Here is a 23,386-nt window from a genome sequence, read left to right on the forward strand (position 1 = left end):
AACACGCAGCGTCAGACCTGCAGCGGCTCCTGATCATGGCCACGTACCCAAACTCGCCCGCATGTCAATTTCTGTAGCGGACACGCCAGACTCCGCTGCAGATTTTGACCGATTGAAGTGTCATTATATGCGGTGGATTCACATTTACCGACAACAAAAGTGCGGCATTAGAACACCGCATTTTGGACGCAGCAAAATTAAGCTGTGTCCAAAGCGCTGCTGAACGGGGGGACACAGCGACTAACGAACTAGCTGTGAGATGTTATTAATAGCCACGGACCATGTTTGCCTTTTGGCACCTTCCCAGGCTAAAAATAGCAGCTCACAGCAGCCACATATATTACATGAATAGAAATGCTAATGAAGATTGGGTGAATGGGACTAGCTGACACCTAGCTCTTTTGTTTGGTCATGAAAAGGTCTGATTGACACCTTGTCATAACCAAACGTAATTAAAGTAAAGTAAAAAGCTAAATAAACACAGGGCAAACACTTTATTTGAATTACAACAGACACATTCTTTAATCATTCAAATTAATCATTATACTCACCCCAGTTCTGATGGTAATCCATCAGATCATGATAATCCATCACAACCCAATGTCCCACCAAATGAATGATTTTTGGAGCTAAATTAAGTTATTGATGTACAAAAACGCGAAAAAAAAAACGCATGTAAAAACACATGCGTTTTCCCTGCCAAGGAGAAGCAGAAACCCACAGAAAATTTCTGCTTCAAATGCGTATCGTGCGCACATACATATTGTATAAAAGTATTTAATGGCTGAATATCCATGAGCAAACGGCAGCCGTATACGTGTGTCCTTACTGGCAGTTACAGTTGTTCAGACTGGCCATTAATGGTCATCTGGTCAGTGTACGAATGATCATTTTGGGAATCTCCTTCGTCAGGACATTCGAATAGAAAAAAATGGGGGAAAAAAAACAAACAAAATAACTTTATTTCTGGCGATGACCATTTATGATCAGTCATTTAAAATGATCAATTTAGCCAATGAATAATTGTTTTTAGTTGATTTCAATTAAAGTGTAATCTCTATGTGCACCTTAGCCTACCTCACCACGTTGATCTTTTGATGTTGCAGATTTTCTGCAGCATTTCTGCTAAGTAAATTAGTTTACTTGCATTTTTTAGACCATTTTTTTCACATTTTTTATGCATTTTTGTCTGTTGTTGGCATGTCATCTTTTAAACAAAGCTGCTTTGTTTTTGATACTTAATGGTATTTGGTTTTGACAAAACGTTATTAATAGTCATATGTGGATTACATGTGTTTTTGATGCATTTCTGCCGCAGTAAATGCAATAAAACAAATGTTCAGTTTTTACTTGCAGATTTTCCCATAACTAATACAAGTCTATGGGAAAAATCTGCACAGACAAAAAAATTCAGTGTAGAGAAGTTGACATGTTGCGAATTTGAAATACACCCCAGGTCAGTTTACGCAGAGTAAAAAAGAAGCACAATGGACATGAGATTTCTATAAATCCCACCCACTTTGCTGGAACTGTAAGACGTTACATTTTTGATACAACGAAAGTACACAGCATCAAAAAATCATTGTGGGTACGGAGCCTAAAAGTGCAATCTAAGCCACAGAGTGTGCTCTCCATTCCAGAGTTAAGATTAGAGATGAGAGAACCTGAACTGCAAAGTTTGGGGTTCGTACCGGAAATCTAGAGTCCAGTGCTGAACTTGGAGAGAGGGAGAACGAGAGAGAGAACCAAAGTACAACACCAAAGCTCGGGTCCCTATTGACTTCTATGGGGTTCGGGTTCAAGTTCGGTGGAGTTCTGGTACCTGACGAAGCCAAACATCCATGGGTCCACTCATCCCTAGTTAAGATCATTGTATCTGGGCCAAACAAGCATTCATAGAAACTACATTTCTCCATGTAAACAGGCTATATATCTAGAAAAAAGCAAGTGTTCATTTGTTAGCACAGTGTACCCAAAAATAATTGTTTAATCGATAGCACAACCTGTGTGTAAACAGTATGTGCTACTGACAGTATGCGTTATTGGGATGAACGATTATAGGAACATGGATAGGTATTGCCCAGAGTATTTTGCAGCCAGTTTTTGATCCATATTGAATATCTATAAGTGAACATAATAGCGCTTGGACGTCAATAGTGTTTTCTGTTATCGGTAACGTCATAAATAATAATCCTTTGCAGATAATTATCGAGTCCTCTCCACACATTAAAATCGTGACTTTTAACGTTGCAGCTGCAAGCTCAGATATTCATTGCCAAAGCCATGGTTTGTGTATGTGTGGCACCCTGCTACCACAGGTACCACAGGACCCAAAAGGGTGCAGGGACGGACTTCTCCACAAGAGGCCCTCGTTGCAAACAAACACCTCCACCCTTCCACCTCATACCACCAGAGGGAGCCCTGTTAGGGATATATATATGGAGGGTGGAGCCAGGCAGTTCAGTCTGTGAGTTTTAGTCAGAGAGTGTGCTGCCACTGAGAGCAGTGAAGACGCAGCACGTCTTCTGCTGCATTGAGGGCCCCGAGTGTGGTCGGAGGCAAGGAGGAGAGGAGAGAGGAGTTGAGGGGGCAGAGGAGCATCATAGGCTCACCCCAAGACACGAACCGGACACCGGGTCCGGGCCTACAGGGTCCTTTATACCCAGTAGGGATCACCGGCATACCAGGAGGACTACAAGTCCCTGGTCGACCTGAAGCTAAACCCTTGACAGGACTAGGAACCACGAAGGCCCCGGCGTCCAGGGATAGTGGTTGCCAGAAAAAGGTCCTACTACCAAGCGACAGGTGAAGGAACAGCATGACACAGAAGCTAGGCCCAGTTGCAGGCAGGCCAGGAGCATACAGAGAGGCAGACACGGACCAGGAGGCCTTATACCCGCTCACTGGGGAGAAGTCCTGAAGTGCACCCTTCCTACTGAGTACCCTGGACCGTACCTGACATCCGCACCAGTAAAGGTACTGAAGTGAATCTCCTGTCTCTGTCAGTTACTCCTGCTGCGCCATCTCTCCTGCACTGCAAGCCCCAGCATCACCACCATTTGCACCTACACTGCCACGGGGGCCCGCTCCGCCTGTGGGGAGCAGAAACATCCCAGCAACCATCCCATCACCCCCCGGAGGTCTGCAGCAGCGCCGGTAACCATTACCGGAAACCACAGGTGGTGTCACGTGACAAACTGTATACAAAAAAACCCTTTTTAAAGAGAGACCCAGAGTACGGCCCCGAAGCCGACTGCCGTGACATCCTAAACAAGGTAAAAGGCCCGGGTACCGAGTCCTCTATATTCCCCCTGGGTGACACATATGTGATAAACCCTGCTCATTCTGCGCACATCAGCCCGCACTGACAGCTTACACAACTGATGTCAATCTGTGGTTTCTTGAGACAATGACAAGTTTACCTGGTGTTCAGACTGAAGAACATTCTGACTGCAATAATAGATGACGGACTGATTTGACGGACAACACTTTATCCGAAGATACCCTCATGTGAACCTACCCTGACACTATCCATTCTATTTTTTTTTCCCCCCTTTTAATAAAACCTATTATACCTGTCACAAGCAAGAAGCCTACCACAGTGCTCCAAGGTATAAGGACCCCTGGGTGGTGTATGTACAGAGCTATACCACCCTAGAAGCACGAGGTCGTACTTTGGTGCGGGCCTCACTATTATTACTTCTAACTAAGGTGTCTGCTTGAGGGCTACAGAAGGTGATCTTGGTTCTGAATGTATTAAAAGGGGTTGTCTCAAGTTCTTAAATTGTTAAAAAAATTACAAAATATTTGAAAAAACAAGTGTATTTGCAAACTACCTCTCTCTAAAAAAAATACTACCTGTGGTCAAGAAGAGAGGAATTTTTGTACTGCTTATTGCCTAGATCACTGGCCACCCTACAGTCCGAGAGGTGGCCGGTTACTTAGGAAATCAGAGCACATTACTAGCAGGCTCTGTGTACAGAAGACATTACAACAGCTAGTCTTCTCCTACCAACAAGAGATACGAAAACTGGTGAAAATGCAGGAAATTCATATAATGGCTATAGACAGTGTAATTCCTCATGTGCTCACACAGGACAGCTTAAACTTTCTTACTGTTTAGCGGCATATAATTCTAGCTATTGAACTCGTTCTACACCCGGGTGGCGAGTATTTTTTATTGTTATATGGTCCCCTAACATGGTATATGCTGCCCAATCCTGGTCCCCCATCCTGGTATATGCTCCCCTATCCTGGTACATGCTCCCCAATCCTGGTCCCCCATCCTGGTATATGCTCCCCAATCCTGGTCCCACATCCTGGTATATGGTCCCCGATCCTGGTCCCCCAACCTGGTATATACTCCCCCATCCTGGTCCCCTATCCTGGTATATGCTCCATCATCCTGGTCCCCCAACCTGGTATATGCTCCCCCATCCTGGTCCCCTATCCTGGTATATGCTCTGCCATCCTGGTACCCTATCGTGGTATATGCTCCCCCATCCTGGTCCTCCATCCTGCTATATGATCCCCAATCCTGGTCCCCCATCCTGGTATATGCTCGCCCATCCTGGTATATGCTCATCCATCCTGGTCTCCCATACCGGTATAGGCTCCCCATTCTGGTATTAGCTCCCTATCCTGATATATGCTTCACCCAATCCTGGTCCCCCACCCATCCATAAATAAAATTAAAAAAATACTCCTACTCACCTTTCCACTGCTCCCCTGCAGCATGTCGCCTGCATTATTTTACTAAAATGGTGCCAGAATCAGCGCCTGCGCATGGCACCGGATATCACGCTATTTTATTGTAGACAAATGTGCAGAGTGTATTCAAAAAAATGGAGCCGGAGTAAGCGCATGTGCATACCACGCTGTCCGGCGCCATTTTGTTGAAGACGCTGTGCAAATTTGTCTTCACTAAAATGTCACAGGTTATGGCGCTATGCGCAGGCGCTGATTCAGGAGCCACACTCCTCCCCCGGCCTTTTCAGAGAGGACAGGTCCGAACAGGACATCGCAGTATGCGCTCAGCGCCTACGCATACCGCGATCTCCGATGCCACACTCTTCATCCCTGTCTGGGATGTGCATGTGTCTTTCAGTCTGCTGCGCAGTCTATAGAGGCTTTTGACAGAAGGACACATCCCTGATTATATTATAGATGGTAGATTAAATTGTGAAATTCAAAACTACAACTCATTCAGGCTGGGGGTAAAAAAAAAAAAAAAATACGCAACAGAAAGAGTAAAATGGAAAATCATTTCACACACAGCGGAAGGCTCAGATTGGGTTAATGACCTCAGGCATGGGCTTCTCAATAATGCCCTGCAGCGATCACATCACATGTTGTAGCCCAGCCAAGCAAGGTGGCCTATTACAGGAAATATAAAAGGTGGAGCAGCCAAAGAGCACCATTTGATGCTTCTACAGTGCAGCGATAGGAGGTCAAAGCGAACAGCTCATTCCACATAGCGATGGAAAAAGGCCTATACGGATTGTGGCACGCTACTGCAGTGCAGAAGCAGATTTAAGATGTGAGTAGTAGTCTTAGTCCATGAATAATAATCCAAAGATTCAAGTGATCTAGGGTGGTGCTGTACCTGCATAGTCACTCAGTGTGACAATTGATTGATCTAGGAAATACTGCAGTAACCACACCTTGACAACAGCCTTTTTATATTCTTCACATACTGCAAACAAGGAGAAGTATTAAACCCCTTAGTGCTATTTTTACTACTTTATCAAAATCCTGAAACCAAGGCTTAAATTCACACAAAGTGTGACTCCTGCATTAAGACAGTCAAGCTATTATTATTATTATTATTTTATTTAGTTAAAAAAAGCCAAAAGAAGAATCTTTATAATCTAAAAATGTAAACACAGCCAAACAACTGCAGCCCCAGTGCCTCCCGTGTGTTTGTATATGCTGTAGCCACAGCATCTCCTGTGTGATGTATATGCTGCAGCCCCAGTGTCTCCCCTGTGATATATATGCTTGCTTTCTTTTACTTTTTCACTTCTGCCAATTATGCTCCACCTTTCTTCTTTACTATTTAAGATCCCACCTGATATCTTTCTTGACAGCTATAAATAAGACTTGCTAATCCGAAATGTGTAAAGTTTATGGATCTATATTTCTTCTTTTAATCGGTTTGTACTCTTCACAGTATGTTTTTAATTCCAGAATAAAAGTAATGTTTTAAACCCCCTTTTTTCCCTGAATCTCCAGAATCCAGTGTGACGTATACGCTGCAGCCCCAGCGTCTCCTGCGTGATGTACAGTGGTGCTCACCATTGTTGGCACCCCTTCATTTTTTTCATGGACTGTACAATATCTTCAGAAATAAATGGAAATGTACCAAAGTTATAGCCTCAGGATTTTCTAATTAGTGGTGCAAAGCAATACAACAATAAAACATTGTTTTTAAACTTCCAGGTTGCAATTTCAGAGAAGAAACATAATAAACCGCATGTGCAGTAATAAAGGCACCCCTAATTAATACCTGGTTTCACATCCTTTGGCATTGCTGACAGCCTCCAAATGTTTCTTGTAGCCATCTATAAGCTTCTTGCACTTCTCAGCTGGCGTTTTCTCCCACTCTTCCTTTGCAGTTTGTTCAAGCTCTTGAATGTTTGCAGGGTTCTTTTCCCAATGGCAAATTTCAGCTCACCCCAAAGATTTTCATTGAGATTGAAGTCAGGACTCACTGCTGGCCATTTTTAAACCATCCATTTTTTTCTTTTTCAACCATTCTTCTGTATTTTTGGATGTGTGCTTTAGGTCATTATCTTGCTGGGAGGACCCATGATCTTCGACTTAAACCAAGTTTTCTTACACTGGGTAGGACATTTCGCTCTAAAATTTCTTTATAATTCTCTGACTTCATGATTCCTGTGATACGGTCAAAGACTCCAGTACCAGACGCAGCAAAGCAACCCCACAGCATTATGGATCCTCCACTAAGCTTAACTGTTGGTAAGGTGTTCTTTTCCCTATAAGCTTCATAGCGCCGTCTGTAAACAAACTGTTGCTTTGCATTGCCAAAAAGCTCTATTTTTGTTTCATTTGTTCCCAGAACATTTTTTCCCAGAAAAATTGTGGTTTGTCAAGTACTATTTGGCAAAGATCAGTCATTCCTTTTTATGTCTTTTCTTCAGCAGTGGTTTCTTCCTTGGCCTTCGCCCATAAAGCTCTGCTTGGTTTAGTGTGCGGCATATGATACTCATCGAAACCATAACCCCAAACTGTTCCAGGTTGGCCTTCAGGATTTGTATGTTTGATGTGGTGTTTTTTCCACCATTAAGACCAACCTTCGAAGACATCTCTTGTCAATTTTCCTCTTTCCCCCATGTCCAGGGAGGTTACTGACAATTCCATGCGTGGCTAACTTCTTAAAAACATTGCACACTGTTGAAACTGAGATACCAAGGTCTTTGGGGATGGCCTTATATCCTTTGGAAGTCTTGAGTTTGCTAATAATAGCAGTTCTGATGTTCTCAGACAACTCCTTTGTCTTCACCATTGTGAAAAAGGAACAAGGCCTACCATCTGCCGTTGTGCCTTTTTAAAACACTGAAGTCATCTTTCATTAGCTAATTCATGTCACATGAGCCAACTACCAATTAAGTAAATCTGGTGATGTGCATCTCTGTAATGAGGAGGGGTGTTGACTAAGGACATCAACACCCTATATAAGGTGTGCTCAATTATTAGGCAACTTCCTTTCCTTTGGTAAAATGGGTCAGAAGAGAGATTTGACGGGCTCTGAAAAGTCCAAAATTGTGAGAGGTCTTGCAGAGGGATGCAGCAGTCTTGAAATTTCCAAACTTTTGAAGCGTGATCACCGAACAATCAAGCGTCTCATGGCAAATAGCCAATTGGGTCGCAAGAAGCGTGTTGGCCAAAAAAGGCGCAAAATAACTGCCCATGAATTGAGGAAAATCAAGCGTGAAGCTGCCAAGATGCCATTCGCCAAAAGTTTTGCCATATTTCAGAGCTGCAACGTTACTGGAGTATCAAAAAGCACAAGGTGTGCGATACTCAGGGACATGGCCAAGGTAAGGAAGGCTGAAAAACGACCACCTTTGAAGAAGAAAGATAAGATAAAACGTCAAGAATGGGCCAAGAAATATCTTAAGACTGATTTTTCAAAGGTTTTTTGGACTGATGAAATGAGAGTGACTCTTGATGGGCCAGAGGCTGGATCTGTAAAGGGCAGAGAGCTCCACTCCGACTCAGACGCCAGCAAGGTGGAGGTGGGGTACTGGTATGGGCTGGTATCATCAAAGATGAACTTGTGGGACCTTTTCAAGTTGAGGATGGAGTGAAGCGCAACTCCCAGACCTACTGCCAGTTTCCGGAAGACAACTTCTTCAAGCAGTGGTACAGGAAGAAGTCTGTATCGTTCAAGAAAAACATGATTTTCATGCAGGACAATGCTCCATCACATGCAACCAACTAATCCACAGCGTGGCTGGCCAGTAAAGGTCTGAAAGAAGAAAAAATAATGACATGGCCCCCTTGTTCACCTGATCTGAACCCCATAGAGAACCTGTGGTCCATCATAAAATGTGAGATCTACAGGGAGGGAAAACAGTACACCTCTCTGAACAGTGTCTGGGAGGCTGTGGTGGCTGTTGCACGCAATGTTGATCGAAAACAGATCAAGCAACTGACAGAATCTATGGATGGAAGGCTGTTGAGTGTCATCATAAAGAAAGGTGGCTATATTGATCACTAATTTTGGGGTTTTTTGTTTTTGCATGTCAGAAATATTTATTTCTAAATTTTGTGCACTGATATTGGTTTACCTGGTGAAAATAAACAAGTGAGATGGGATTATATTTGGTTTTTATTAAGTTGCCTAATAATTCTGCACAGTAATAGTTACCTGCACAAACAGATATCCTCCTAAGATAGCCAAATCTAAAAAAAAAAACACTCTAACTTCCAAAAATATTAAGCTTGGATATTTATGAGTCTTTCGGGTTGATTGAGAACATAGTTATTGATCAATAATAAAAATAATCCTCTAAAATACAACTTGCCTAATAATTCTGCACACAGTGTAGAGCAGTCTTGGTGGTGGTATATACAGCAGTGATGAATTTCCCACTGTGAGGAGACCTGCAGTGTAATATACTGCACATCTGTGTTCAAACCAACTTACTGCTGCAAGTTATTTTCAAAATGAATTGCAAAGAGTCAACGGCACTCTAGACCGAAGCAAATCTCGAAAAGCAATTATAAGTAGAAAAATCATCAATACCACCTAACATCACACATCTCACCAAAGAAGCAGCTCCAGCCATCACATTAGGGGGGAGTTAATTCAATGTTTGACCAAATATAGAAGGATAAATTTCAAGTTGATAATTTTGTATGGACCCCAAATGATCAAACAAATAGCAAAATGGCCCCTGACAGACAAAAAGTTCATTACCCCTGCTTTAGAGAAACAAGTGCTTATCTGAAACTTACTGAATCTATTCAACTTCAGTGCCCCTCCGCTACTGCGGAAACAAAGCAGCCCCGGCTTACAACATCAAAGAAAGCAGTTTAAACCATTAGCATAACCATGACATGTCAATTTTCAGGAACACACCTCCTCGGCAAGCAGGAAGCTGGGAGGCTGGGGAGCAGGGCGCTCCTGAAGACAGAAGATGAATAAAATCTAGAGTAGAGTGTTGTGGTACCCAGACTTGTAAGTTTTTTAAATTGCCTTTATTCTGACTCAATATCTAGTTTGCGAGTGTAGGGCGACTGAGACACAATTTCTTGCCTGTCTCTATGTACCAGTACTCACATGAAGAGATTTCAACAGACAGCTTGACTCGACACATATGAAGATTCCAGAAGGTTTATTTTCAAGCCGAATTCTTGTAGTTATGCACAAATATAGTAGGTGAAAGATTATTCTAAACCAGCGATGCAAGACATGAGCTTCTCAAGATAGCTGACATACAGAGAATGAGGAAGAAGAAGGGAGGGGTTACTGAGATCAGAGCTAGGAAGCAGACAGGGAGAGAGGGAGGACAAACTACCATAAATGTGACATGCAGAAGTATTGCTGTTGCTTCAAAAGGATCCAGCAACTGTTAGGCTATGTGCCTACGATGCAGAAATGCTCTGGATTTTTCCTGAGTGTTTCTGCATCTCCCTGTCAGAAAAAACGCATGCGGATTGTACATGCGTATGTGAAGCGTTCTTCACATGCATTTCCGCGTGCGGGTTGACAAGCGCTTTCCAAGAGATTTTAGCATCACTTGGAAAATGCTTGTCAACTTGGTCACACTATATAAATCCATGCAAACGGCATGGATTTATATAGTGTGACCCCAAAGAATGGTTAAAAATAAAAAAATACATCTATACTTACCTTCTGATGGCCCCCGGAGTCTTGCTTCGCTCCGTCCTGGCTGCCGGCAGATCGCGGTACACTGAAGGACCTGCCGACATCAGCATCGTGTGACCCGTCACATGACTATGGCGTCAGCTCAGGTCCTTCAGTCCACCGTGATCTGCCGGCATGGGAGGACGAGCGCAGCGGGGGCCGTCAGAAGGTAAATATAACATTTATTTTTTTTATTTTATTCTTTTTTTCACAGGTTCTATGGTACCCGGGTCTGGAGGAGAGTCTCCTGTCCTCCAACGGCCGGGTACCATCCACACATTGGAACGCATGGAATGCGCATCTACATATACAGTGATGCGGAATCCATGCGTTCCAATGCAAGTCAATGGCGGCGAAAACGCAGCGCTTCCGCAAAATAATTGGTAGTGCTGCGTTTTTTTCCACAATGATAATCCGCAGCGGAAATTTCCGCAGCATGTGCACAGCACATGCGTATTATCATTGGGGAACATGGCAGTCCTTCTACCGTGCGTTTTTTAAGTGTTTCTGCAGCATTTTTGCCGCTGCGGAAACGCTTAAAAAACGCATAGTGGGCACACAGCCTTACAAATAACAGAAGCACAGGAGACAGGAAGTGTTGTGCTTCAAAAACATCCAGCAACTAGAGGGGTTAACACAGTCACAGGAGACAGGGAGTGTTTTAGCAGAGACCCAGGGGGATTGTGGGGAACTTGTTATTGTAGTCTGGTTGAAGCCAAAGTGAAAGGTGGTGTGTTATCTGGATCTGACAGAAGGCAACTGAACAGGATTGAGATCAGTAGAAAAACTAAACACAGGTCAGATAAACTCCCTGAACTAACAGTTCAGAGTATTATTGGGCAGAAAGATAAGGACTGGAAGGAATTGTGTCACAGGGATCATCTCCCTCATCAAACCCTCCCACCCTCCATCTCTATGCAGGATAAACAATGCTGTGCACTATTGTGTCCTTGTGAAGGAAAAGACTGTGGTTGTGTATGCATACAAGTATGCTGCTAAGAGATCTAATCTATGCTGAATTATACTACTGAAGAGACGGTAATACTGTGCCTTGTGAAGAAGCTACTGTATTGTTACTGGAGCCGGTTGCTCAAGAAACTCAGACTGTACTATAATGCAGATTGTTGCTGTAATATTCTTGAATTACACTAGCCGTGCTTCAGAATAAATTCCACTGTTAAACTGTTGACTCTTGTCAGATGTGTCTGGTCAGCAATTGAATCTATTGTGTGCCTGAGAGAAGCTGCAGCCTATGGTCGCCCTGAGTAACGGTTCCCCCAGCATTCCAAAGAATTCATGAAACCCATCTCGCCCTCTCTGAACCTAGCGGCTTGTGTGTAACAAAGGCAAAATGTCACGCACCGTGTGGGAAAGACTAAGTGCAATAAGAAGGGATGAAGGGAAGGAAGCCCAGACACTAGGGAAAGGGGGAGTGGAGACCCCTAGGCAGATCTAATAACACCCTGCCTACCCTACCATCCCTATATTGGTTCCACACTAATCTCCAAAGGAAAGCTAGGCCCTGGATAGGGAGGGGGGATGAGCACTGGTCAGTCCCCATTATAAACTAAAGACAACAAAGGAGACAAAAACAAAAAGGAGGAAAACTTAGCTTGAGCAGACACCAGAGAGATAACACCAAACGTCCTCCAAGGGCATCACAGAGGAAGCCAGCCGACTGCTTTAGCTCCAAGCCTTTACAAGGGAAAATGAGAATATCACCAGCGACTCCCTGAAGCAGACTGAAAGTTTATAAAACCCCAGAACAGGGTGTGTCAATCAGAGCAGGAGGGAGGTTACCGCTGGGTCCAAAAGTCAGGAGGATTAAGAAAGCGTCTGAAATGCCAAACGAACTGACATTCTGTAGCCAGCTGCAGAGCGACTGTCTGTTACATCTGTCACACACGTGACACAAACCTTAATGCATAGCAACACAACAATACAATACTGTATGATTCCCAAATCGTGGGATATGACAGCCATTACTTTTTAAAAGGGAGTCAGTCATCAGGTTTACCATTATTAAACCACTGCCAGAACATTATGTCCTTCCTAACAAGGATCCTAAGATCAGTTCCATGAGCTATCAGGCCTGCCTCTAAGAATGATCGTTATTCACTGCTCTCCTGCATGGTACTTAGTGGTCTGATGGGCCTCTGATTGATTTAGCTCACAGCAGGCACTGAGGTTTATGTCCACATGACCATCCTACTGCACTGGGCTGAGTACCATGCAGGACAGCAGTGAATAATGGTAATTTTTATATGTAAGCGGAATAAATTGTAAGAATCTCAAATAGGAAAAGCATATTATTCTGGCAGTAGTTTAATAAAGGAAAACCTAATGACATGTTCCCTTTAAACTCACCCATTTATCCTCAGTGACCTAACTTATTTGCCTGGTGAACAAAGTATTTGTAGACCAGTTCTGTGATTGTATTATTAAAAGGTAAGAATAACAATGATAACAGAAGTCACATTTCACAACGACTCAATCCGTCATTTTGCAATATTTGCTTTATACAAAACAACTGAATGTATTATGTAAAGAGATAATGTTTCACATGTTCAATGTCCTGTTGTGTATATAAGTGGAGAGTTCTACAAATTCATGGTGAAATGTCTCATTGGGCTCATATGGTGACTAATCCTAACAAAGCACTTTGTATCCACTGTAGCCGATTCCATCCAAAAAGAATTATGTATTTATCAACATGTTTATTTAAGATCTTCCTGTGCAGCCTCTTACATTTAGAATTGCCTTATATTAGAATAATGCTTAAATCAAACATTTGTTTTGGAGTCATAAAAAAGCACTGCTGAGGTTTGTTCATCTGGAAAAAGAAAGTTTTTTTTAACCCCCTTCCCATTAGAACTTTTTGTTCTTTCCTCCTCTTCTTCTATAACCTTTTTATTATACCTTTAACATAGTCATATGAGGACTTTTTTTTTTGTAGGACAAGATGTAGTTTTGAAAGACAGCATTCATTTATCATTTAATGCGCTGAAAAATGGGGACAAAATGAGAACTTTTCATTGCATTATTGGGGAGGGTGATTAAAAAAAATGGCATTTCTGGGGTTTTGATTCTTATTTCTTTAAATCGCTTTCCGTAAGGCTAATTCATTGTATATTTTAATAGATCAGTAATTAACAGATGCAGCAATATCAAATATGCTTATGTTTTTTGTTTTTGGATTTGGAGAAGGGGAGGGATGACCCAAATAATTTTTTTAAAGCTTTTTTTTTTTACTTACTTTTGTAGACCTCTTCTTAGGTGAACCTGTGTTTGCTTGATTGCTTAAACTATATACTGCAATGATTCAATAATGCAGTATTGGCTCCGTAACGGATTCCCCACCAGAATCGAGAACCCGAGAATGTCAGCGGTATTTAAGTGGGATAAACAGCAGCAATTGGATCAATCTATTCTCCACAAAATAAAAATACAAAGCCGTTTTATACAGAATAGAACAATTTTGTCTTTAATCTAACCCCAGTAAGTTATTATCTAGCCTTTTAGCTGTTAACCTGTTCTATATGTACCCCAGGGGGTAGATCTGGTCTCTGTAGAGGGTACTAGCATTTGGCCCACGCTGTGCTTTTTCTCTGCAGTACAGTGACTGCTCATAGCCTTGGGGGCACTTAGATGTAATTTGCTTGGCTGGGGGTTGTTGGCTTTGGAATGTTAATAAACATTGCGAATACCTAAACGAGGACATTGGGTTATATGTACAGGTTTTTTTTTTTTTTTTTTGAGGGGGCTGGGTATTTAGACAAAGTGAATGCAAGAAAAAAAATCTATAGGTTCTCAGTGAATCATCTCATTTCTAATTATTACACTTCTAACTATTGTAAAATATACAAAAAGAATATAGACCATCCCAGGAAAAAGCATGTCTCAAATTAAGCTCTTTCATCAAAACCTCCAGGGGTCCCCTTAACAGGAAAAAAAAGAAAAAAGAATCATCTCCAAAGACCTCCGAATCGTCTCTAAAAGACCATCTGTTGCTGCACTGTTTTGGGACCTTCCGAAAGGGTATATGCACATTACATGTTTTTCAGGAGGATCCAGCCTGAAAAGGAACTGCAAAAATGAACATAATGCACAGCAATATTAATACAACATTGCTGTGCACTTGTTCAGTCTTTTGCTACATATTTTAACTGCTTCAGGGTTCGGAAACCGTTAAATGATAAAAAGAATGTGGCATGTTCATTATTTTTCTAGTTTAAGTTCTAGGGAAAAAAAAAAGTTGTTTTTTTTGTAAGCGGCTTTGCCTAGGAAAATCTTGATGGGTCCACCGGAGGCATAAAGACGCTGTGTGCCTAAACCCTCAGGGTGTGTTCTTTAGAGAAGAAGCTCATCAAAAAAAAAACAACAAAGTTTTGATTACTGAGTAAGACTATGTGCACACAGCGACTGTTAAGCACCGATGAAGCTGTCAGGTTTTCCCAGGCAAAGGTTCTATAAGAAAAACGCTGGTGGTCATTTTCCTGAAGCAGCTTTGTGTCTGTCTTGCGGAAGCTCCGCTGCTGGCATATTTTATTCTATTCTGTCAAGTACAGAAAGCGGAATGAGCATTTCACTTCTTTCAGCTGCTTATAGTTTTCCAAACCATGAAGCGCTTAAAAGAAGTGACATAAGATGGTAGAGGTATACAGCAATGTCGCTTTGACATTGCTGTGCATTAAGTTCATTTTTGGAGATGATTCTACGGGTTGGGATCTGGCTAAAAAAAAAAAAATAGGCCTGTTCACACTGAGTTGTTTTTTTTTGGGGGAGATTTTTGAGCAGTAACTCTTCAAATCCTCCTCAAAAACTCAAAGTTTCTGCTCCAAATCTCAGCAAAAAGTTTCAAGTGTGCAACACCGTTAGGGTATGAGCACATTACATCTTCTGAACTCAGGTGAACCCGTTGAGTTCTTCAGCAAGAAGACACGTCAATAAAGTCGGACACTTTTTTTTTCAGAAGCATCTTTTGTGCCATTTTTTCGTTCAATTCCTGTACGACGGTTTGGCCGTCGGCAGTTTTTTGGAAGGATTTTCCATGGTTTTTGTTACATCTTTTTTTATTTTCCCTTTCCAATCCTTTTTGCACTCTACTGAATAATGAAGAAACTGCCAGCAGTTTTTTTTCAGCAAAAATGATGGCAAAATGCTTCAAAAGACTTCTTTCTGGGAGTCTTCCCTGCATCTTTTGAACTTTCTTTTTGTCTTGTATTGTAAAATACAGAGCATCTTCTGAGTGGAAAACACCAAAAGAATGGACTTCACTTTTTTTTTTGTTTGCCATTTTTAGAAACCTGAAATAGTTTAAGATGTTCAAAAACCTGAACATATGAACAGCAAGTAGGTTTTTCATAGAAATGGATATGTTTATTCTTTTGAACATTTTCTAACAGTTTTTTCAGGCAGTTTCCGAGTTGAAATCTGCCTGAAAAAGACGTTGCGCGTACATAGCCTTGGAGAGAGTTTCTGCTCTGAAAACTCAACAAAAAAACGAAACGACTCGTCAACACACCGTAAAAGTGAATAGAGAGAAAGCTGCTTTCGTCCAGACACAGCGGCAGTGGCACAAATAAGAAAGTAGGATCAGGGGATGAACCTTCCTGAGATAGAGGTGGGATTTTCCTCTAGGAACCACCCCTTTAAGACATCTAAGTAGATATGTAAGGAGATGGACATATTGCCCTGTTCCCGATTGAAGATATCAGTGCTGTGTACAATGTAAAGTGTAGTGTGTATAATGTAATGCGTTATGGTGATGTGTAGTGTGGATTGTGAAGCGGTGTATTGTAATGTTTTGCACTGTACTGTTAGGAAGCTGAGTTCTGCCCAGCAACAGACAGTGAGTAGGGTAAGACATAGTTAAGTGTTGGGACTAGCCCAGAGAGGGAGGGGCTCTGTAGCAGGATCAGAGAGGACTTCCTGGTAGTGACTCAACCAGGGCCTATCTTACAGCTAGAGCTGATGTTTGGTCTGAAAACTTAGCAAAGCCGCATGCCGTGGGTGTTCGATGGCAAGAGAGAAAGGAGATCGGGACAGAGATAGCAAGATCCTGAGGAAGAGATCGAGACAGAGTTACAGAGATGCAGAGAGAAGGACAGTGGCAGCTCAGACGACTGATCAGAGAGCAGAAAGACCAAGTGAGACGGGTCTGGAGAAGGTATGTCAAGCAGCACGGTCTGAGTAACTTACAGCGCTTAAAGGTAATGGGCCAGGACGGAAAAGAACGTGAGACGAAGTGAGTGTCCCGGGCCGGAGTTCTCCAAGCATTAGAGAGCTTAAAGCTGAGCCTGGCCATATTGGCAAGCACTCTCCTCTACAAGGAGAATCAGATGCGTAACTGCGGGAAGAGGAAATGACTTTCATGGACTGTACTGTGGTGCTAAGCTGGGTGGTGGTGAAGGAAATGAGACCAGTGAAGGCAGGAATGTTTGAGGCCAAGGAAGTAATGAGACTGTGTATTAGGATGCTCTTTATTAATAAAGAAACGTGAGAGAAGTTGTGTACCCACTATCCTGTGTACATAGCCCTAATATATCAGAGAATTCTAACTTGATAGACGTGTCAGGGTCCTCTCTTCAGGATCTTCCTCTTTTGGCCAAAAAGGAGAACAGTTATCAAGAGAACATCTTGCTCTGAAGGACCTATACAAGGTGGTTTCACAGAGTTTCCAACTCAATTTTTCTATTGCATTTTATTTTTAAATATTCGTCTAGAAAATACTTTAGAGGGGGGGGGGGGTCTGACGAAACAGCTTCTATTCTTAATCAGCCAGACTTTTAGATTTGTTAAGCCAAAAGAAATACACTATTGTGTTTGTGTTGACTTGTGAATGCATGTGTGTTTCTATGGTGGGTCAGAAGGACAGACCAGTATTTGTATAACCCTGAATGTTGTCTTCTCTTGATTCTGAAACAATAAAGTTTGTTACTATGCTAATTGCATATTGTACTAAAAGCCAGCTAGATGTTTATTTACAAGAGCCCCCTGCTATACCAACTATGTATATTGATTAAATGCTCAAACAATGAAACCTGAGCCCTGTGGAATAATACCCTCCCTAACCCGTGCCCTGTGAATGTGTATTTGAAAGAACAAATGTGAACTATTTAAAGAAACATATACCTGAAACCGACTTTACAAGGAAAATCAAATGTCAGACGCTCTTCAGACCATCAGCTTGATAGTATGGCTTTATACAAAGAGACACAGATTTGGATTCTACATGATTCCAGCCTAAGGGTATATGGCCCTGACTGGAAAGATACAGATCTTCTCCATTGACCAGAGAGCCCATGGATACGTTTGGGGAGACCAGGTTGGGGCGATGAAGTCACCTGGCCCCATGGAAACTCTCGGAGAGGCAAGGGTGGGGCTCCCGGGTCTCCTGGCCTCGTGCCTCGATGGACTGTAAACTTAATAAGCTTGCCGCTATCTACTCTCTGTGGGGGCCCACCAGAAGTAGGGGGGCCACTGGTTGAGGTAGTTGGCCCTGGAAGTCTCAGTTGCAGATGTTCTATCCCAGTCGCGCCAGCAAAAGTGTGAGACTGTGTAATGTTCTACCATCTTGGGTATTTGCTGGGACTCTTCTATGTGTTTATTGTCCGTTTGGTGGTTCAATAAAGTATTGCCACGCTGTTTTACCTTCACCCTGTGTTGTTTGAGTAGTGTTATACCCACAGAAGACCCCATGTCTTCACAGGTGGTTTCACATATCAATTTTTTGGTACACGTTATCAGTTATTTTGGCGTATAGATCCATGGATGCATTTACAATGTATGTGTTTTCATACATGCTTTTATTTTATGCAAAAAAATAAATAGAGACATATTTTTTTAATTTGTGTTGAGGATCAAATATCTCAATGTCGATGCAAGTCAATGGCCGGTGGGAGGGCATCAGTATATTCCCATTTAATGGGTAGAAGTTAAGATTCTTTTTTATGTGAAAGACGGATGCAAGAGATAATATTAAAAAAACTAACAACCATAGGTCAAGCAAACAGAATTAAAAAAAAAAACAAAAACAAAACACAAACCATGGTCCATTTTTTTCACATATTAGCAAACAAAATGGATCTGTAAAGAGGCCTAAAGCAGCAATTCCAGCTCCAGCCCTCAAGTAGCCCAGGGACTCATACACACGTCAGTATGCAGTGTTTTTAATAAGGTATTCATCAAAGTTTGGTCAATTTCTACCATCTAAGTAGACTTACATTATCAACTTTACACAGCGATTCACAGCAAAATTGGACAGGTATCAGTGAATTGATAAGGACCACTCGGTCTGCAAAAGTACAAGGCAATGTGAACAGCTCCATAGAACTCGTATCTATTTTTGTTCATCAGGGGAAAACACGTATAGAACTCGTATGAGAAAAGCTGATGTCTGAATGAGGCCTAAAGGGCTGATTGATCGGGATCCAACAATGGGGCATTTTATGATCAGGCTGATTTACAAATGACTCTTGATAAGTTGAGATTGCCCGAAATGAAGAACCGTTATATAGATGATCATAAAGCTTCAGACAAGGCAGATGTGATTCTGTTTCCATAAGTTAAAAAAAAAACAACAATCCATCTTAAATAGGTCAGAAAGTCCTTGGGAGTATAAATAGTGTCTTACTGGAGAAACTTCAGTAATTTACATAGTTTTATAAATGGTTTCTTAAAATATTCACATGTATCATAATTCCCTAGAGATGTTCTTCAAACCCCTGCAGTACACGGTGGCTTTATCTCCGGCTTTCACATGCAGGGAGTGGTGGAGTATTTCAGTATGTAGCTGATTTTTCTAAAGGAAACACGATATTGTCTTCTTGACACATTTGATCCTACAGAGCACAGCATGTTACACCCTGCTGTGCTGATATAAGGCCAGGGGATCCTATTGTGTTACACTATAGCTTCTACAGTATGTCTGTACACTGTATGCAAACAGAGCGCAATCCCACCCTCGCTTTAACCCTTTCAGCTTACGTGTTTGATGGCGATTTAGGGCTTAATAACCAGAGAAATATTTCACATTTTGAACTACTGCATTCTAAAAGGCGAGCCTTCCCTGTGTATAGGAGAGTCGGGCGAGTGCCGTCTACACAGCGTATAAAATATCCAGTGTTTTACAGTACCAGCATAAGCAATGAGATATCTGAAGTCTCATGCACAGGTTGGCTTTTTTTGTCTGTGTATATTTTGCTGAGTTTTTGCCAAGACACAGAATGTCAAGTGTTCGGGAGGCTTTGGTTTTATAGGAGCGCTCTCAAGCCTCTTACATGAGGAACAATGGCTAATGTCTCAACAAGGGAGTTTCACATTTCCCCAAAAGGTGTTCAAAGTTCAATTCAGTAAAATTGGGAAGGGGGTGGGGAAGGAGTTATGGATAATAGGGACCCTAAGGCCTTTTGTACATGGCCATATAATAGTTCTGTACAAGCCCCGAGTTGTACAGTGCTTAAATACCAGATCTATAAAAGTCCAAGGGGTCCATAATGGACCTCTACAGTTCTTACTCTTAGATCTACATTGTATTTTGAACATAAAAAAAATTGTGCCATGCTTCTCCAGATCGCATATTAATAATTCACAATTATTTTTTTTGCTTCTATTAAAGGATATATCCAAAAATCTCCCAAAATACACGTTTAAAGGGGTTGTCCAATACTCGGAAAACCCCCTTCTCAATCCATATGTTCCCCCTTATAAAATTATAACAATTAAGGCTCACAGGAGCATATAACACAGCTTAGCGCTATCCGATGTTTTATTGGATAGCACTCAGACCAATGTTATTCTCTGGGGCAGCGCTGATCAGGGTTTTTGTTTTTTTCATCCTGATTCAGCATGAGGAAAAAAAATGTGCAGCATGTTGCGAATGCATCCGATCATCAGACCGTGCGCACTCATACTAGTCTATAGGTGTGTGTAAAACGTCGGACTGCACTCAGATGTGATCCGAGTGCAGTCCAATTCACGAGGGCACAGAGAATGGAGAAATTAAGTGCTCCGTCTTCTCCACACCTGTGCTGTGATTCTCTCATGAGAGAGGATCAGATCATAGTAAACTGAGTGTAGTTTTCATAATAAGCCTGATTCTCTCGGTCCCCAGCCCGAGCTCTGCGGTCCCTGGCGACTGGAGAAGAAGGTAAACGGCCCACGTGCTGGAGGTTCCCCACCCCTGCCTCACAGGCTACATTCAGGGTTTGTGCACACGGTCCGGATCTGCTGCGGTTTTGACTGCAGCGGCCAGATGTTACAGCATAGTGGATGGATTTCTAGAACTCTCATGCCCGCTATACGTTTTTGTGCACCTGCGGATCACCTGCGGAAACTAACAAAAGGCGCTTCTTTCCAGACCGCAGCATGTAAATTTCTCTTGCGGAAACACATGCGGATTTTCCCAATAGACTTGGATGAGATTAGGAAAATCCGCATGCGTGTTGCAATAGCGTTTCTGCAGCGGAAACGCACACAAAAACGCTACATGATGATCAATAAAGTTTGTTTAAAAAAAAAACTATTCTCTGAAACTCTGCAAATTTCAATTGCCTTTATTAAGAACTGACATGAAGACATGAAAAACGCATGCATAAAGAAAAAAAACGCATGCGGCAAAACCGCATGTAAAAACCGCAATTAACCTAATTTGCATATTAGGTGAAAAAATATGCAGAAATTCTGCAGCGTCAAAACTGCAGCAAATCTGGACCATGTGCACATACCCTTACACACCTATGTGACACTACCTAATGCTATCCATTTTTTCCTCAGACAGCATACTGGCCCATAGGGACTAATTCATCAAAGCTATTACGCTACAAAATTTTTGCACAGGGCGGAGTTGCACAAAAACAAATGGCGACTTTTGGTGTTTTCATGCCACTTTTCATCAACTCCACTAAAATGGGCAAAACAGGTGAGAAGACGGGGACGTGGAAATGCACCGCTGTTGAATCAATCAAAGCTGCCGTCTGATGCCTTCTTTTAAAGACAGCACACCTCTATATAATACGCTCATCTGAACAAGCCCTTACCACCAAAAAGACAACTCGTCCCCCATCTGTTTATTATGTGCACTGGGAGCTCTGCCGACACATAATTAAATGGAATAAAAGAACCGGATTGCAGAAGGGACAAAGCCGAGGCTTCAGTTAGACCTCAGATTTTTTTTTCGCATACGAGAAAATCATGCCGATTACTCTGATCAGACTTTGAGCAGAGTTTGATCAGACTGCGGTCCGAGAATCTCTGATTTTTTCGTACATGGAAAAATTAAAAAAATAAAGTTTCTCCGCCTTCTCCTTCCTAACAGTCTGTGACACTTGGATGTCATCCGAGTGAGATCCGAATTTTTTCACAGACCCATAGATTAGCGTTGCTGATTTTGATCTGACTCTCGAATCAAAATCGGACATGTCTCCAATATTTTCTGCGGATCACTCGGGAAAAGAAATCACAGACATGTGAATGGTCCCATAGAATGTCACAGGTACGAGTGCTGTCGATATATACTGCACTCATAGGCGCAAATCTGTCATCTGAGTGCGCCCTTAATAAGATCATGCCCAAAAGTGCGCGTGAGGCTTTAATATCTCACATCTTGGTAGGAAAGTCAAAAATTGCATTTTTTTTTCTAGGAAATTTTCCCAGATTTATTTGAGTCAAAATTGTAAAATGGGGAACACTGGGATCAATTTCCTACCCAGGATGCACATATTAAAATATCACATGAGGTAAAAAAAAACACACAAAGTGGGAAAAGTGTTGTGAAATACCTCATACACAATGAAAGAGCAAAACGCTTCATGTGAATATATTCTAATGAGGGATAACAGCTGATAGACAACAGAGACAGAACCTCTAGTGCTCGGCTCCTAAATGGGAATTGCATAAAAAATACCAGTGTTATTATGGTCACATCCACATGGGGAGAACTCACCGGAGACTGCGGCTCTGGGGCTCCTACATGCGCTGCGGCTTTGGGGGTCTGCAGGTGGTGGAGCTGCGGCTTTGGGGGCGCCTCAGGTGGTGGAGCTGCGGCTTTGGGGGCGCCTCAGGTGGTGGAGCTGCGGCTTTGGGAGCGCCTCAGGTGGTGGAGCTGCGGCTTTGGGGGCGCCTCAGGTGGTGGAGCTGCGGCTTTGGGGGCGCCTCAGGTGGTGGAGCTGCGGCTTTGGGGGCGCCTCAGGTGGTGGAGCTGCGGCTTTGGGAGCGCCTCAGGTGGTGGAGCTGCGGCTTTGGGGGCGCCTCAGGTGGTGGAGCTGCGGCTTTGGGAGCGCCTCAGGTGGTGGAGCTGCGGCTTTGGGAGCGCCTCAGGTGGTGGAGCTGCGGCTTTGGGGGTCTATAGATGGTGGAGCTGCAGCTTTGGGGGCGCCCCCTAGTGCTGGAGCTGCGGCTGCACAGCGGACAGTCCTGGCCGTGAATACCGCGGACACCAGTGGTCTCCACACCCCGCTCACTCGTGTCCCCTCCACAGACTCCCGGCCCCGCGGTGTGAGCGGCTTTCCTCCGCCCTGACAGGGGAATCACGGCCGTGTGTGGGCGGCAGAGTGCGGGGAGGTCACACCTGTCAGTAAAAACACGCGGGGATGTTTCGGGTTTTTTGCTTTTCCATGAGGAAATTGTAGCTAGTGAATTGTGCGTGTAACATCCACTGCTATCACGGTCACTGCCCCATTCACATTGTGCAGCTTGTCGGTTTTTGGGCTGCAGTGGATTTACCATGTGGTCAATGGGAATCAATCAGATTCTGAACATTTGCAGTTAAATAAAATATAAAATCTCTGATTCTTTCCAGATCCACAAAAGATGGAAAATCTGCAGCAAAACGGATCAACTGTGACAAAGCTGATCCGCAGCCGCACACACGGAGATTTTGCCAGGGACTGAGCAGGGATTTGGGAGGTGAATACGTGAACTATAGGGGTTGCTCACACCCCTGGATTTAGCGGACAAGTGCTATCCGATTTTTTAGCTGCTAGCACT

At 42.8% G+C, this 23,386-nt stretch overlaps 1 protein-coding gene across 2 annotated transcripts in view; it reads right to left on the bottom strand.

Moving 5' to 3' along the window:
- ADCY7 (adenylate cyclase 7) overlaps window positions 1-22,947 on the bottom strand; it is a 228,466-nt gene extending 205,519 nt beyond the window's left edge. The window contains exon 1 of one of the 2 annotated variants that reach the window (XM_073659363.1): window positions 22,344-22,947. The gene's annotated coding sequence lies outside the window, so the exon portion shown is untranslated. Of the gene's footprint in view, window positions 1-9,811; window positions 9,964-22,343 lie in introns of those variants that run through there. The other variant, XM_073659367.1, reaches the window with a different exon arrangement.
- Between the last annotated feature and the right edge of the window lie 439 nt (window positions 22,948-23,386).

The sequence above is a fragment of the Phyllobates terribilis genome, unplaced genomic scaffold, assembly GCF_046119375.1.
Source record: "Phyllobates terribilis strain yellow unplaced genomic scaffold, ASM4611937v1 Scaffold_13__5_contigs__length_258822181, whole genome shotgun sequence".
Classification (NCBI taxonomy): Eukaryota; Metazoa; Chordata; class Amphibia; order Anura; family Dendrobatidae; genus Phyllobates; species Phyllobates terribilis.